Source organism: Microcaecilia unicolor, chromosome 6 (assembly GCF_901765095.1).
Source record: "Microcaecilia unicolor chromosome 6, aMicUni1.1, whole genome shotgun sequence".
NCBI lineage: Eukaryota > Metazoa > Chordata > Amphibia > Gymnophiona > Siphonopidae > Microcaecilia > Microcaecilia unicolor.
In genome coordinates this window covers 236,514,509-236,528,580 of record NC_044036.1, presented here as the reverse complement: position 1 = coordinate 236,528,580, position 14,072 = coordinate 236,514,509, and positions in this window count along the sequence as shown.

Below are 14,072 nucleotides of genomic sequence, written 5' to 3'. Positions count from 1 at the left end.
AAAAAGTTATGCACTTGAGCTCCAGTACCTTTACCCAGGGATTCCTCTCACAATGCTCAAATGTAATGCTTTAACTGACAGTGTGCATAGACATCTCCCCATTGTATGTTCCCAGGTCCTTTCAATAGCTCTAAAGACTTAAGCCAACCAGCGGTATCCCAGACATGTTTCAGTCTACTAATTTCAAAACCAGGGAGGAACGATGGGTTACCCCATATAGAGAGGAGTTCGGAAATCCGCGGATCCCCTCCCAAATATCTCCAAGCCTCCCGCAAAGGGTTTAAAAGCACAGAAACCTTCAATCAAACAGGTAACAAATGACGATCCGCATGGAGCAGGGAGAGCAAAATTATAAGGAGCAAAGTACCCTTGTTCAAAAAGCAATGGCGTAAAATGGCTTTCTGAGTAAAGCCAGTCACGCACATTGCGCAAAAGGCACTCATAATTATATAACTGTAAATTAGGTAGACCCATCCCCCCTGCGCCCAATTGCCCAATAGCAGCTGGTAACACATTTTGGGTTTCCGCTTGGCCCAACAAAATCTGCTAACCACCCGGTTAAATCATTCTACATCTTTTTTTAACATTCGTAGGGGCAAAGTTTGCAGAAGATATAGCCATCTGGGCAATATCACCACACGAATGAGGCTGATCCTCCCCGCAAGGGAGAGAGGCAGCCCCTGCCACTTATCCAACTGCTCCTCCATCCCACAGAACATCCAATGCATATTGAGATTATAAAGATCTTTTACCTGAGGCGCAAGAAGAACACTTAAATACTTAAAGAAACCATGTGCCCATTTCAATGGGAAGGTCCCCCACCATACCCGCGGAAGATCTGCTGAGGTCACCAAGGCTACCGACTTGTCAAAATTAAGACGAAAACCCATGAAATCTCCATATTCCGAAAAGGACTCCAGCAAAGCATTGAAGGAAATTTGGTGATCTGTCAGAAGCACTAAAAGATCATTGGCAAAGGCAGCTAATTTGAAATGTTCAGCCCCTATTACCACTCCCCTTATGTCAAGATTTGAATGGATATCTTGAATCAGTGGGTCTAGGACAACGCAAATAATAGAGGTGACATTGGGCATCCCTTCCGAGTCCCCCGACAGATCTCAAATTCAGTAGATATCAGCCCATTTACCATAACTTTCGCCCTGGGGTGAGTATAGAGCGCTCTAATTGCAGACACAAACCAACCCTCAAACCCATAGGCGGCCAAGGTTGCATATAGAAAGTCCCAAGGAAGGTGTGTCGGGTCGGGTCGGGTGGAAGGGGGGACTCAGATGGGAGAAGGGGATTGGGGAGGGGGGGAGCTCATAGGGGTGCTCAAAGGGGAGAAGGGGATTGGGGAGGGTGGGGGAGGGAGCCCAGATGGGTGCCCAGAGGGAAGAAGGAGATTGGGGAGGGTGGGGGAGCCCAGATGGGTGCCCAGAGGGGAGAAGGGGATTGGGGAGGGTGGGGGAGCCCAGAGGGGTGCCCAGAGGGGAGAAGGGGATTGGGGAGGGTAGGGGAGCCCAGATGGGTGCTCAGAGGGGAGAAGGGGATTGGGGAGGGTGGGGGAGCCCAGAGGGGTGCCCAGAGGGGAGAAGGGGATTGGGGAGGGTGGGGACAGACCCTGGATGGAAGGGGGGAGCGTGAGGGAGGGCAGACCCTAGATGGATGGGAGAGGGAGGGCAGACGGATTGAAGGGGCAGAAAGAAAGGGCAGATGGTGGGTGGAAGGGGGAGAGAGAAAGAGGGCAGACTGGGGCAAATAGTGGATGGATGGATGGGGCAGAGATAGAGGGCAGATATGGATGGAAGGGAGGAGAGAGAGAGAGCAGATGTTGATGGAAGGGGGAAGAGAGAAATGGCAGACTGGGGCAGATGCAGAGGCGTAGCCAGGTTTTGATCTCAGGGGCAGCAGACTTTTATAAAATAGGCACCGGTTGGTGTCAGCTAGACAGCAGTGTCTGTGTTGTTGCTCAGGGGCTGTGGCAGGCAATGATTAATACAGGCTGTCTCTGTTGTGTCCTGCCTACAAGGAAACAGTAAGTTACATCAGTAGGCAGGAAGCAGAAGAGGTCCCTGGACTGGCCAGAGCAGGCAACCTGTCTTCTTAACTTCAAATAAAAATATTCAAATCATGACCATCACCTCAGGAATAGCACACTCAGTCCTTCCACTGCTAGACACCTTGTTTAAATCAGAAGGGCTTTTGTTTGTGTGGTGGCTCTACAGGATATGAAGAACACTAGTCTTGAGCATTTTTATCTTGGGTGACCTTTGGTGGCCCTTGCCCCAGAGCCTACTTTCAAATAGGGCTAGACACTTTGTGAAATAACACAAACCCCTGCAAAAAGACACCCACAACCTATACTGAAAACTTACCACACCAAAACAGCCCTAAGCCACCTATGAAAAGACAATGCTATAAATATTACAGTGGGACTTAGAGAAGTGTTTCCCTAGGTGGTCCTGGAGTACCTCCTTGCCATTCAGGTTTTCAGGCTATCCACAATGAATCTGCATGAAAAAGATTTGCATGTAATGGAGGCAGTATATGCAAATCAATGTCATGCAGATTTATTGTGGATATCCTGAAAACCTGACTGGCAAGGGGGTACTCCAGGACTGCCCTAGAACACAAAACTTACCACACCATAACAGCCCTAAACCATCTATCAGAAGACAGTGCTATCGATATATATCTATATCTATATCTACATATATCTATATCTATATCTATATCTATATATTACACTGGGCTCTGGAGTACCAATATACCTACTATTGGGAAACTGGAACAAGTTGCACTGTTACACATTCCTACACAGATATTACATGCTGGCAGAATCCTTCACCTCAGTCACACATGCAGAACATCTATCTATATAACATAAGAGTAGCCATGCTGGGTCAGACCAATGGTCTATCTAGCCCAGTATCCTGTTTCCAATGTGGACAACCCAGGTCACAAGCACCTGGCAGAAACCCAAATTGTGACAACATTCCATGCTACCAATCTAATGCAGAATAGGGAGCCACAAACCCCCCCCCCCAAAAAAAAAAACAACAACAAAAATTGAAATAGAAACAAGGAAGCCAGACTCTAAACAGTGCAATACTGGTAAAAAAAAAAAAAAAAAAAAGAGACAGAAATGCATTTTCTCCTGTACTTTGCAAAATAAAAATACAAAAAATGTACATTTTACAAAGCAGGTACATCTCAGTGCTTACAAAGTATTAAATAAAAATAATTTTTCTACCTTTGTTGTCTGGGAATAGTCTTTTTTTCCACGTTCCATGAGTCAGCCTTACAAATTCTTTTCCAGGTTGACCTTTCCATTTCTGCTCTCGCCTCTTGTCTTCTTCCTTTCATTCTCTACATCTGTTTGGCACTGATCTTTCGTTTTATGTCCCCACTATCAAATAGCTGTGTATAGTGCTGCCAAGTGATCCAGTTCCAGAGGGCAGATTTTTCAACCAGTCCTAGTGTGAACTCACATCCCAAATTCATGTGGGATTTGCAGTCCCTGATTCTACCCATCAAAATCTGTGCTGCAGTACATCCAAAATGACTTGAGAAAATGCACTCGGACCCCTCTACTGTTGTTTGAACAATTTATTTTCTCATTTGCTTTGGTCCCACTGTCTCTTTTCTGTTTTTCTCTGTTTCTTCTGCCTTTACAGGGTCTCTTGCCCATCTGACATTTCTTCTGTCTCCAAGTGCACCATCCTTTTTTCCTGTGCACCACTATTTGTCCTGTCCAGCATCTCCCTTCTGTGTCCCTTGTCCCTATCCTACCCCCAAGTTCAGCATCTGTCCTGTGTCCCCATCTCCCCCCTTTTTCAGCACAAGCCTACCTGGTCTCATCTCCCACTTTCTAGCATCTGCCGTCTTGGTGTCCCCACCTCTCCCTTTTTCTAACATTGTCCTGTATCCTCATCTTCCCCCTTTTTCCAGCATTACCCCTGTTACCATCTTCCCCCTTTTCCAGCATTACCTCTTTGTCCCCATCTCACCCATTTTCACCATTGTCCCCATATCCCCCTTCCAGTGGTGCCCCTCTCTGTCCTACCCTTTCCAGTAGTGCCCTCTTTGTGTCCCTATTACCTTCCCCTCCCATGTGATAATCTTTCAATAACTGTCCATACTTATGGCTATGATTTCTGAACATGTGGTATCAATAAAGGACAAACTTTTAAATGCCCAGTTGGGTATATATGCTAATCTCAACTTTGTTAAATGTTTCAGACACATCCATCTATTTATTCCCATAACTAAATTCTATTATTCTGTCTCACTGTATTTTCAAATATAAGCCACACTGAATCTGACTTTGCTTGGGATAATGTGTGATATAAATATAAAAAAATAAATTCTTTATCCTCCACCTTTCAAGACACTACCTATCCTGCTGGATAGTGATGGCACAAGGAAAGCAAAGTTTGATCCTGTGAAGACTAACTCAAAATAACTTATTCCTTAGCTGGGCCCTAGTATTACCATATTCTACTGCAACAATAATTTTTTTGTATATATCATCTTTATTAAACAAATCAATCAGTGCATATTGCTTGCCATTTCACATATACCAACAAGAAAAGCTTCCACTCTGGTCAATTAAACCTCCCCCCCTCCGGCAGCTTTCTCCCTTCTCCAGCCCCCCCCCCCCCCCAGCGTTGCATCTGTCACCTTTTCTTCTGCCCGTCTGTCTCCCGTCCGCGCGCGTGGTCACTTTGTATTTAACTGAAGCCTTCTCCCTCCTGCGTGCAGCACCGGTGATTCAATCAGCCTTCTACCTGCCAGCGTTGGGGCCTCTCCTCAGGCGCGTCCCGCCTACTGTATTGCAACTTCCTGTTTTCCACAGAGGTGGGACGCGCCTGAGGAGAGGCCCCGACGCTGGCAGGCAGAAGGCTGATTGAATTGCCGGTGCTGCACACAGGAGGGAGAAGGCTTCAGTTACGTACAAAGTGACCACGCGCACGGACGGGAGACAGACGGGCAGAAGAGACTGGAAAACATTGACTCAGGAGGAAGGGAGCAGACACACGGGGCGCATAGGCACCATATTTTGAAAACAGCTGTTTGGGGGAGCGACCGCTTCCCCTGCGCCCCACCTAGCTACGCTTCTGGGCAGATGGTGGATGGAAGGGGCAGAAATAGAGGGCAGATGTGGATGGAAGGGAGAGAGAGAGAGGGCAGACAGTGGATGGAAGGGGCAGAGAGAGAGGGCAGACAGTGGGTGGAAGGGACATTAGAGAGGGCAGACACTGGATGGCAGAGAGAGAGCGAAGACAGATGCTGGATGGAAGGAAGACAGTGAAAAGAAGATGAGGAAAGCAGAAACCAGAGTCAACAAACTGTAAATATTGTGACAAGGCTACAGCCCAGAGGTACAAAATGAAACAACAAAACCCTGAACTACGTCTCCCAGAATGCATTGCCCGTCCCAGAAAGGGGAGCCCCAGGGATAGGCAAGCTGGCTATATACCAACTCTGACCACAAGATGGAGGGAGAATGAAGAAGCCCAATTCCCTTGGCTCCGTAATCAGTACATCATGCATCCCACCTGTAAGAGGGAAGGGTGGTGTGAGAAGCAGGAGGAGGATTGGATGGATTGGGTGGAGGAGGGGGTTAAGGAGTCTGAGCAAGAGGCAGAAAGCAGGATGGAATGGGAGCTGGAGAGCCCTGAGGAAGGTAGCCCCTGAAGGTGGAAATCTATGTGTTTAAAAGATGTTTTGATTTATAAACCTGCTGTAAGGAAGCCTGTTTTGATTAGAACTGTTTGCTGGGGGGGGGCTGGAACAGTTACAAGCCTGGTTCCCCCAGCTGCTCCTGATTGTGGTGTAAGGACTGTGTTGGAGCTGGAAAGCCTGGTTGGACAGGAGGGAACAATCCTGCTTAGAGGCCAGCACGGCTTGTGATACGGACTTTGAAAAGAGGTATTTTCAAAGGGGACTATTGCAGCCCTTCAAGAAAGGGCAGAGACTTTGGATTGCTGGGTGAGGGGCAGCACAGCCCGGCCTGGGGCAGCCCTAACTCAGGGCTGGACTGAAGCTTTTGTCTGTAACTTGGAAACCAAAAATAAAAAGAAAAGAATATTTGAAAGTATCTGGTTGGTGGCACTTTGTGGAGCTTGGATTAATCCTGGGGAGGAGACTTCCTTCCTCCTCCTACTTGCGTAGCGGGCCTGTTTACAATATATATTTTTATTATTTTGCTTTAGGATATAGTATTGTAGCTGTGTTAATAAATGTTTATAAATAGAACATGTAAATAATCTTTTTATTGGACTAATTTTAATACATTTTGACAACTTTCAGAGAACAAAACCCCCTTCCTCAGGTCAGGATAGGATACTGTAACAGCACTATACTGTATTGACCTGAGGAAGGAGATTTTGGCCTCTGGAAGCTAAATGTATTAGTCCAATAAAATTATATTATTTTATTTTCTGTATTTGTTTTATTTCTATTTGTTAATTTGTAAAGTGGTGATTGGTATTTGTTAGTTTTTTCAAATTTACATCTGCTGTCTTTATATATTGCACAGTACTAGGGGACATTTTCTGTTTCTGTGGTGTTGCATTGTATGCAGAGTCTGGCATCGGGGGTTCAGTTTAATTTTTGTCTAAATAGAAAGTTTATGATTACTTATTCTATAGTGGATTAGGGTGTATCTGTGTTTGTGAAAAAGACATGGCTTTCAATTGGCATTGACTGTGCAGGATCGACGATCTGTACTATTCCGTCTGGTTCCATTTTACAATAGGTGAATTGATGTTCTAGTGCTCACTGAAGTGTTTAAGAAGCTTTCCCTTTCCTTGTGTGACTCGTAGAAATGACTGCTTATGGTATGGTAGAATTGCTCTATAGGTCCTGAGTGTTTTGTATTCTCGGTATGCCTAGTACTGGATTTGGGGGGGGGGGTTAAAAAATGACCGGCTCCGGGTGTCAACTATCCTAGCTATGCCACTGGACACACGGATTCCTTTTTCTGCTGGCTCTGTGGCTCTGTCCACGCCACGGTAACGCGTTCCAGATGCTCCTGCCTCCTGTGAGTTGAATTTTTTATGCCTTGCTCACTGCCTAACCTGACCACGCCCTGATCGCTGCCTGACCTGACCCTGCCTGGTATCCTGAGCATGCCTCACTCACTGCCTTACCTGACCCTGTCTGGTATTCAGAGATTGGCTCGCTCACTGCCTGACCTGATCCTGCCTGGTATCCTGTCTACATCTTGCCTGCTGCCCCCTCCTGAGGACTCTGTTCTGGTGGCCACTCGAACCTGAGGGCTCACCCCTCGGGGAATGGTGGTCGGTTCAGGTGAAGACCACAGGGGCTTCGTTGGCCGTCTCTTTGCCCTTTTGGACGACGGCACAAGGGCTCACACTTCAACTAGTGTGACAGGAAGTGACATTAGGCCAAACTGGACAAAATTACATTCCTTCTAGGTGATACTCAATTAAGTTTTATGCTTTAGGTTCTGGTTTTGTATTGTTGTATTGTTCTATGGTTTCTTATGAAAATCTAATAAAAAGTTTGAACTAAAACAGTGGTGTTCCTAGCCTGTTTGCCACCTGGGGCAGGTCGCCGCTGCACCCCCCGGTGCGTCACCCCCTTGAAGCGCATCACACCTCCCCGGTGTGTGACTCCCTGCGAAGCACTTTACCAGACCTTTCCTCCCAGCAAGGGTGTCTGTGGAGCAGGTGTGTAGCTGTCAGCTCTGCTGGTCCCCTGCCTGGTAACAGGAAGTAATGTTAGAGGGGGCAGGGGACCGGCAGAGCCGACAGCCACACGCCTGCTTCGCTCACCCCCTTTCTGCCTGCACCTGGGGCAGGCTGCCCCCACCGTCCCGCCCTTGGTATGCTACTGAACTAAAAAAAAACCAGCAGCAGATTGATGAAGTCAGCACAGCTGGCAACTGAGAACTCATCTCAGGCTCAATGGATTATATAATTAAAATTCAGAAAAAACCCCCCATATGGCAATAGACCACTCATCTTCACATGTTACCCCTACTCTCTCCCTCCCCAGCACCCAACACATACATACACTCTCTCTTCATGCTCATCTCATCCTTACCAATTCCTCTTCTCAGTCAGCCAGTTTATCCTCCCTAAACAGTCATCCAACCTTTCTCCTTCCTCAAACAGGCAACCAATCTGCCTCCTTCTAGTAGTCACCAAGCCTACTCTCTCAGTTTACTCCTCTCAAGCACACAACCAGTTAACCTTCCACTCAAGTAGCTAGTAAGAGTACTTTCCCTCCACAAGCAGACAGCAAATTCCCTTTCCCCTCCTCTTCCATAGTAGATGACGGCAGAAAAAGACCTGCACGGTCCATCCAGTCTGCCCAACAAGATAACTCATATTTGCTACTTTTTGTGTATACCCTACTTTGATTTGTACCTGTGCTCTTCAGGGCACAGACCGTATAAGTCTGCCCAGCACTATCCTCACCTCCCCACCAGCAGCCCTGCCTCCCAACCACCGGCTCTGGCACAGACCGTACAAGTCTGTCCAGCACTATCCCCGCCTCCCAACCACCAGTCCCGCTTCCCACCACCGGCTCTGGCACAGACCGTATAAGTCTGCCCAGCCCTATCCCCGCCTCCCAACCACCAGCCCCGCCTCCCGATCTTGACTAAGCTCCTGAGGATCCATTCCTTCGGCATAGGATTCCTTTATGCTTATCCCACGCATGTTTGAATTCCGTTACCGTTTTCATTTCCACCACCTCCCGCGGGAGGGCATTCCAAGCATCCACTACTCTCTCCGTGAAAAAATACTTCCTGACATTTTTCTTGAGTCTGCCCCCCTTCAATCTCATTTCATGTCCTCTCATTCTACCACCTTCCCATCTCCGGAAAAGGTTCGTTTGCGGATTAATACCTTTCAAATATTTGAACGTCACCCCTGTTTCCCCTTTCCTCCAGAGTATACATGTTTAGTTCAGCAAGTCTCTCCTCATACGTCTTGTAATGCAAATCCCATACCATTCTCGTAGCTTTTCTTTGCACCGCTTCAATTCTTTTTACATCCTTAACAAGATACGGCCTCCAAAACTGAACACAATACTCCAGGTGGGGCCTCACCAACGACTTATACAGGGGCATCAACACCCCCTTTCTTCTGCTGGTCACACCTCTCTTTATACAGCCTAACAACCTTCTAGCTACTGCCACCGCCTTGTCACACTGTTTCGTCGCCTTCAAATCCTCAGATACTGTCACCCCAAGATCCCTCTCTCCGTCCGTACCTATCAGACTCTCCCCGCCTAACACATACGTCTCCCGTGAATTTCTACTTCCTAAGTGCATCACTTTGCATTTCTTCGCATTGAATTTTAATTGCCAAACCTTAGACCATTCTTCTAGCTTCCGTAGGTCCTTTTTCATGTTTTCCACTCCCTCCGGGGTGTCCACTCTGTTACAGATCTTAGTATCATCCGCAAATAGGCAAACTTTACCTTCTAACCCTTCGGCAATGTCACTCACAAATATATTGAACAGAATTGGCCCCAGCACCGATCCTTGAGGCACTCCACTACTTACCTTTCGCTCCTCCGAGTGAATTCCATTCACCACCACCCTCTGGCGTCTGTCCGTCAACCAGTTCCTAATCCAGTTCACCACTTCCCAGATAGCTAGTTCACTTTCCCCACATCATTAACCCTGCCCTGTATCCAGTTTACCAACTAAAGCAGACAGCTAGCTAGTTGCTCCCACCTTGCTCTATGGCTGCAGCTCCAGTCTTGCTGCACTGCCCTGGATCAGCTAATGAGTTATAGCACCAGGGAGGTATGGGCTACTGTACAGAAGCAGGTAAGCAGTGGTGTGCTGGAGCCGGCTCGCACGAGCCGGTTGTTAAATTTTATTGATTTTTGCGAGCCGGTTGTTGGAGTCAGGCAGCGAGCACACAAACATCTGGGGTTTTTTTTCTCCTCCTCTCTCCCTCCTCCCCCAGCCCCACCCGCCCGTGAGTCCCAGACCCCAGCATACCTCAGCTTCCAGCTCATCATGTCATCCCTTAGGTTCATCATCCTCCCCTCACCACTGCCTGACCAACCCGGAGCATTTTCTCTGCCAGATCCCACCCACGCGTAAGCAGGAAGTTGCATCAGCAGGCAGTACTCGGCAGTGACAAGGCTCAGGGTCGACCACTACTAGAGCTGCTAGAAAATTAAGGTTTGAAAAGCGCTGCAGTTACAGCATCAGCCGGGTCAACAGTGTCGGCTCCAAGTTTATCAAGTGCATCTACATAAGTACATAAGTACATAAGTAGTGCCATACTGGGAAAGACCAAAGGTCCATCTAGCCCAGCATCCTGTCACCGACAGTGGCCAATCCAGGTCAAGGGCACCTGGCATGCTCCCCAAACGTAAAAACATTCCAGACAAGTTATACCTAAAATTGCGGAATTTTTCCAAGTCCATTTAATAGCGGTCTATGGACTTGTCCTTTAGGAATCTATCTAACCCCTTTTTAAACTCTGTCAAGCTAACCGCCCGTACCACGTTCTCCGGCAACGAATTCCAGAGTCTAATTACACGTTGGGTGAAGAAAAATTTTCTCCGATTCGTTTTAAATTTACCACACTGTAGCTTCAACTCATGCCCTCTAGTCCTAGTATTTTTGGATAGCGTGAACAGTCGCTTCACATCCACCCGATCCATTCCACTCATTATTTTATACACTTCTATCATATCTCCCCTCAGCCGTCTCTTCTCCAAGCTGAAAAGCCCTAGCCTTCTCAGCCTCTCTTCATAGGAAAGTCGTCCCATCCCCACTATCATTTTCGTCGCCCTTCGCTGTACCTTTTCCAATTCTACTATATCTTTTTTTGAGATACGGAGACCAGTACTGAACACAATACTCCAGGTGCGGTCGCACCATGGAGCGATACAACGGCATTATAACATCCGCACACCTGGACTCCATACCCTTCCTAATAACACCCAACATTCTATTCGCTTTCCTAGCCGCAGCAGCACACTGAGCAGAAGGTTTCAGCGTATCATCGACGACGACACCCAGATCCCTTTCTTGATCCGTAACTCCTAACGCGGAACCTTGCAAGACGTAGCTATAATTCGGGTTCCTCTTACCCACATGCATCACTTTGCACTTGTCAACATTGAACTTCATCTGCCACTTGCACGCCCATTCTCCCAGTCTCGCAAGGTCCTCCTGTAATCGTTCACATTCCTCCTGCGACTTGACGACCCTGAATAATTTTGTGTCATCGGCGAATTTAATTACCTCACTAGTTATTCCCATCTCTAGGTCATTTATAAATACATTAAAAAGCAACGGACCCAGCACAGACCCCTGCGGGACCCCACTAACTACCCTGCTCCACTGAGAATACTGGCCACGCAATCCTACTCTCTGCTTCCTATCTTTCAACCAGTTCTTAATCCATAATAATACCCTACCTCCGATTCCATGACTCTGCAATTTCTTCAGGAGTCTTTCGTGCGGCACTTTGTCAAACGCCTTCTGAAAATCCAGATATACAATATCAACCGGCTCCCCATTGTCCACATGTTTGCTTACCCCCTCAAAAAAATGCATTAGATTGGTGAGGCAAGACTTCCCTTCACTAAATCCGTGCTGACAAGTATGCAGCTCTAGCAGAATTAGACAATGTGCTCAGCTCTCCAGCAACCTCTAGTAATGCATTTACTTCCACCAGTAATGTTAGCAGGTACTCTTCTTGTTAGAAGTTAAAAGTAATAGCCTTGCTGCTTAGGAAAGAACCGTGCAAAAGATTCAGTAAACAAAATCTGGCTCTTATTCTGGTCTGTTTCCTTTGCTGTGAGTTGTAAACAGAGTGAGAGTAGTTCAGTTTTAGTAAGAAATTTGTGATGCAAAATTTCAGGTCTGCATCTTGTCAGCTGTAATTTTGACAAGTGACCTGATCTGTGGCTCCAGCATGAGCAGTTTGAAGGAATATGCAGGAAATAATTTCTTGTTAAAAATGCTGCTGCTGCTGCTGCTGCTGCTGCTGCCTTCTGCAGCTTGTTGAGGCTGGAACAGTAGCGCTTGAAAGAAGCACTTTTCTGCCTGTTTTTCCATATGAGCTTTGAGGCAGTACGGTTTGTGGCAGGGGCGTAGGCAGACCTGCCATTTTGGATGGGCACAGAGTTAACCTGGGTGGGCCCTTCCCACCCCCACCCCTGTACATACATACAATATAGTGTTTTTTTTAATGACCCAACATCTGCCTGTTTCTCTCTGCACCCTCTCCCCTGGTCCTACCTCAGAGCTGTTGCCTGTCGCAATTCCTGTAAGCAACCTGCGCTGGCCCTGCACTACATTCCCACCCAAAAAACAAGAAGTGACATCACTGAGGGCAGGACATAATAGAGAGCATCCTGCAGGGCCAGCGCAGGATGCCTATAGGAATTGCCGCCGGAAGTAGCTCTGAGGTAGACTGGGAGGGGGGATTCCAGAGAGAGACGGGCAGATGCTAGGCCACTAGTGAAGAGGGAGAGAGAGTAGTAAGGCACTGCCACTGAAGAGTTTTGGGGGCCGTATGGGCTGCTGACTGGGTGGGCCTGGGGCAACAATGGGTGGGCCTGTGCCCATCCAGGCCCACCCTTAGCTACGCCACTGGTTTGTGGGGGGGAGGGAGAGAAGATCATCAAAGGAGAGGAGGTGGCAAGAAAGGTCTAGCTACAGTGAAGAATAAAATGATCCAAACAGGAGAGGGAGAAAGCATAATACTTGGAAGAAAACTAGTGATGAAAGGAATGAGAGAAGACAGTAGGGCAGAAATGGTGGAAGGAAGGGAGAGTAAAAAAAAAAAAAAACCGAGGAAGAAAACCTTGGGTGAGAATGCAGAACATTACTGGGACAGACTACTGGGCATCCCTGCTTTTGCATGTAAGTGCTTATCAGTAGGATCGGTGTCTTGACTTTTTCTTTCCCCAAACCTTGCTGATGTTTGCTTTAACAAAAGGCACATTGATTCCTGCATAACGTTTGTGACATTATTATGTACCAGAAAAGCTGAGTGAATTTTTCCTTCCCCTCCCCCACTACCTCCCCACAAGTTTTCTAAGCTTAGTGCAAAACTAATCTAACAAGTATATAAACATTTTTATCTTGTGTGGTTGGGCTTGAACATTTATATTCTATATATTATATGTGTGTAAATATACTAGGCATAAATGATATTCACACTACATATATTTTCATAATGTAAACAAATATGGTACGGAAGGTATTTCAGAATCTGTAATTCAGGAATGTTTGTAGTTTGGAAGAAACGTAGGGGGCTGCAAGTTAATCACACTTAACTCTGTGATTAATGTATTAATTACTATTCTCGCTTTTACAGTGTCTCCTGTAAACATCTCGTGCTCTCTTCCACACTCAACCCCTGTCCTCTGTGCAGTCTAGCTCCCCCCCCCCCCTTCTCCTGGTAAAGGGCCATTAAAACAGATGTCATATTATAAGGATCAGGTGCTCAACATTCAGAGTTTCTATTTATTTATTTAGTTACTTATTTATGACATTTAACCCTGTTATTGGTGCAGAGATGTTTTTTTCTCCTGGTAATGGGTTTCTAAAACAGACATCATGTTTATTTATTTTATTTGCTGCATTTGTATCCCACATTTTCCCACCTCTTTGCAGGCTCAATGTGGCTTACATTATGTCGAAATGGTAATCACCATTAACAGTTTGAGAAGAACAGAGTGTTATTACAATTAAGGTACATAAGATATCAAGAAAATTAGAAGTAAAGAAATAATTAATTCACATCAGATATGCGAGATATAGGATAAAGTATAGCATTAAATAATAACAGTGTGATTAAAGTAAACAAATTGACCTCGGTGGGGGCGGGGCATGGGGGCGGAGGATGGCGGGAGCTGTTTTTTCTAAAAAAGGAGAAAGGGAGGGAGGGAGGGGGGCCAGGGTTGCCTAAAAAAGTCACAATTTTAATGCAGGGGGGAGCGGGGAGCAGCGGCGACCTCGGGTGGGGGGGGGCAAGGCCGTCCGTAAAGGACGTGTTTGTTTTTGTTTTGTTTTTTTGACGTTTTTGGCATGCGCAGAGCAGCCAGCA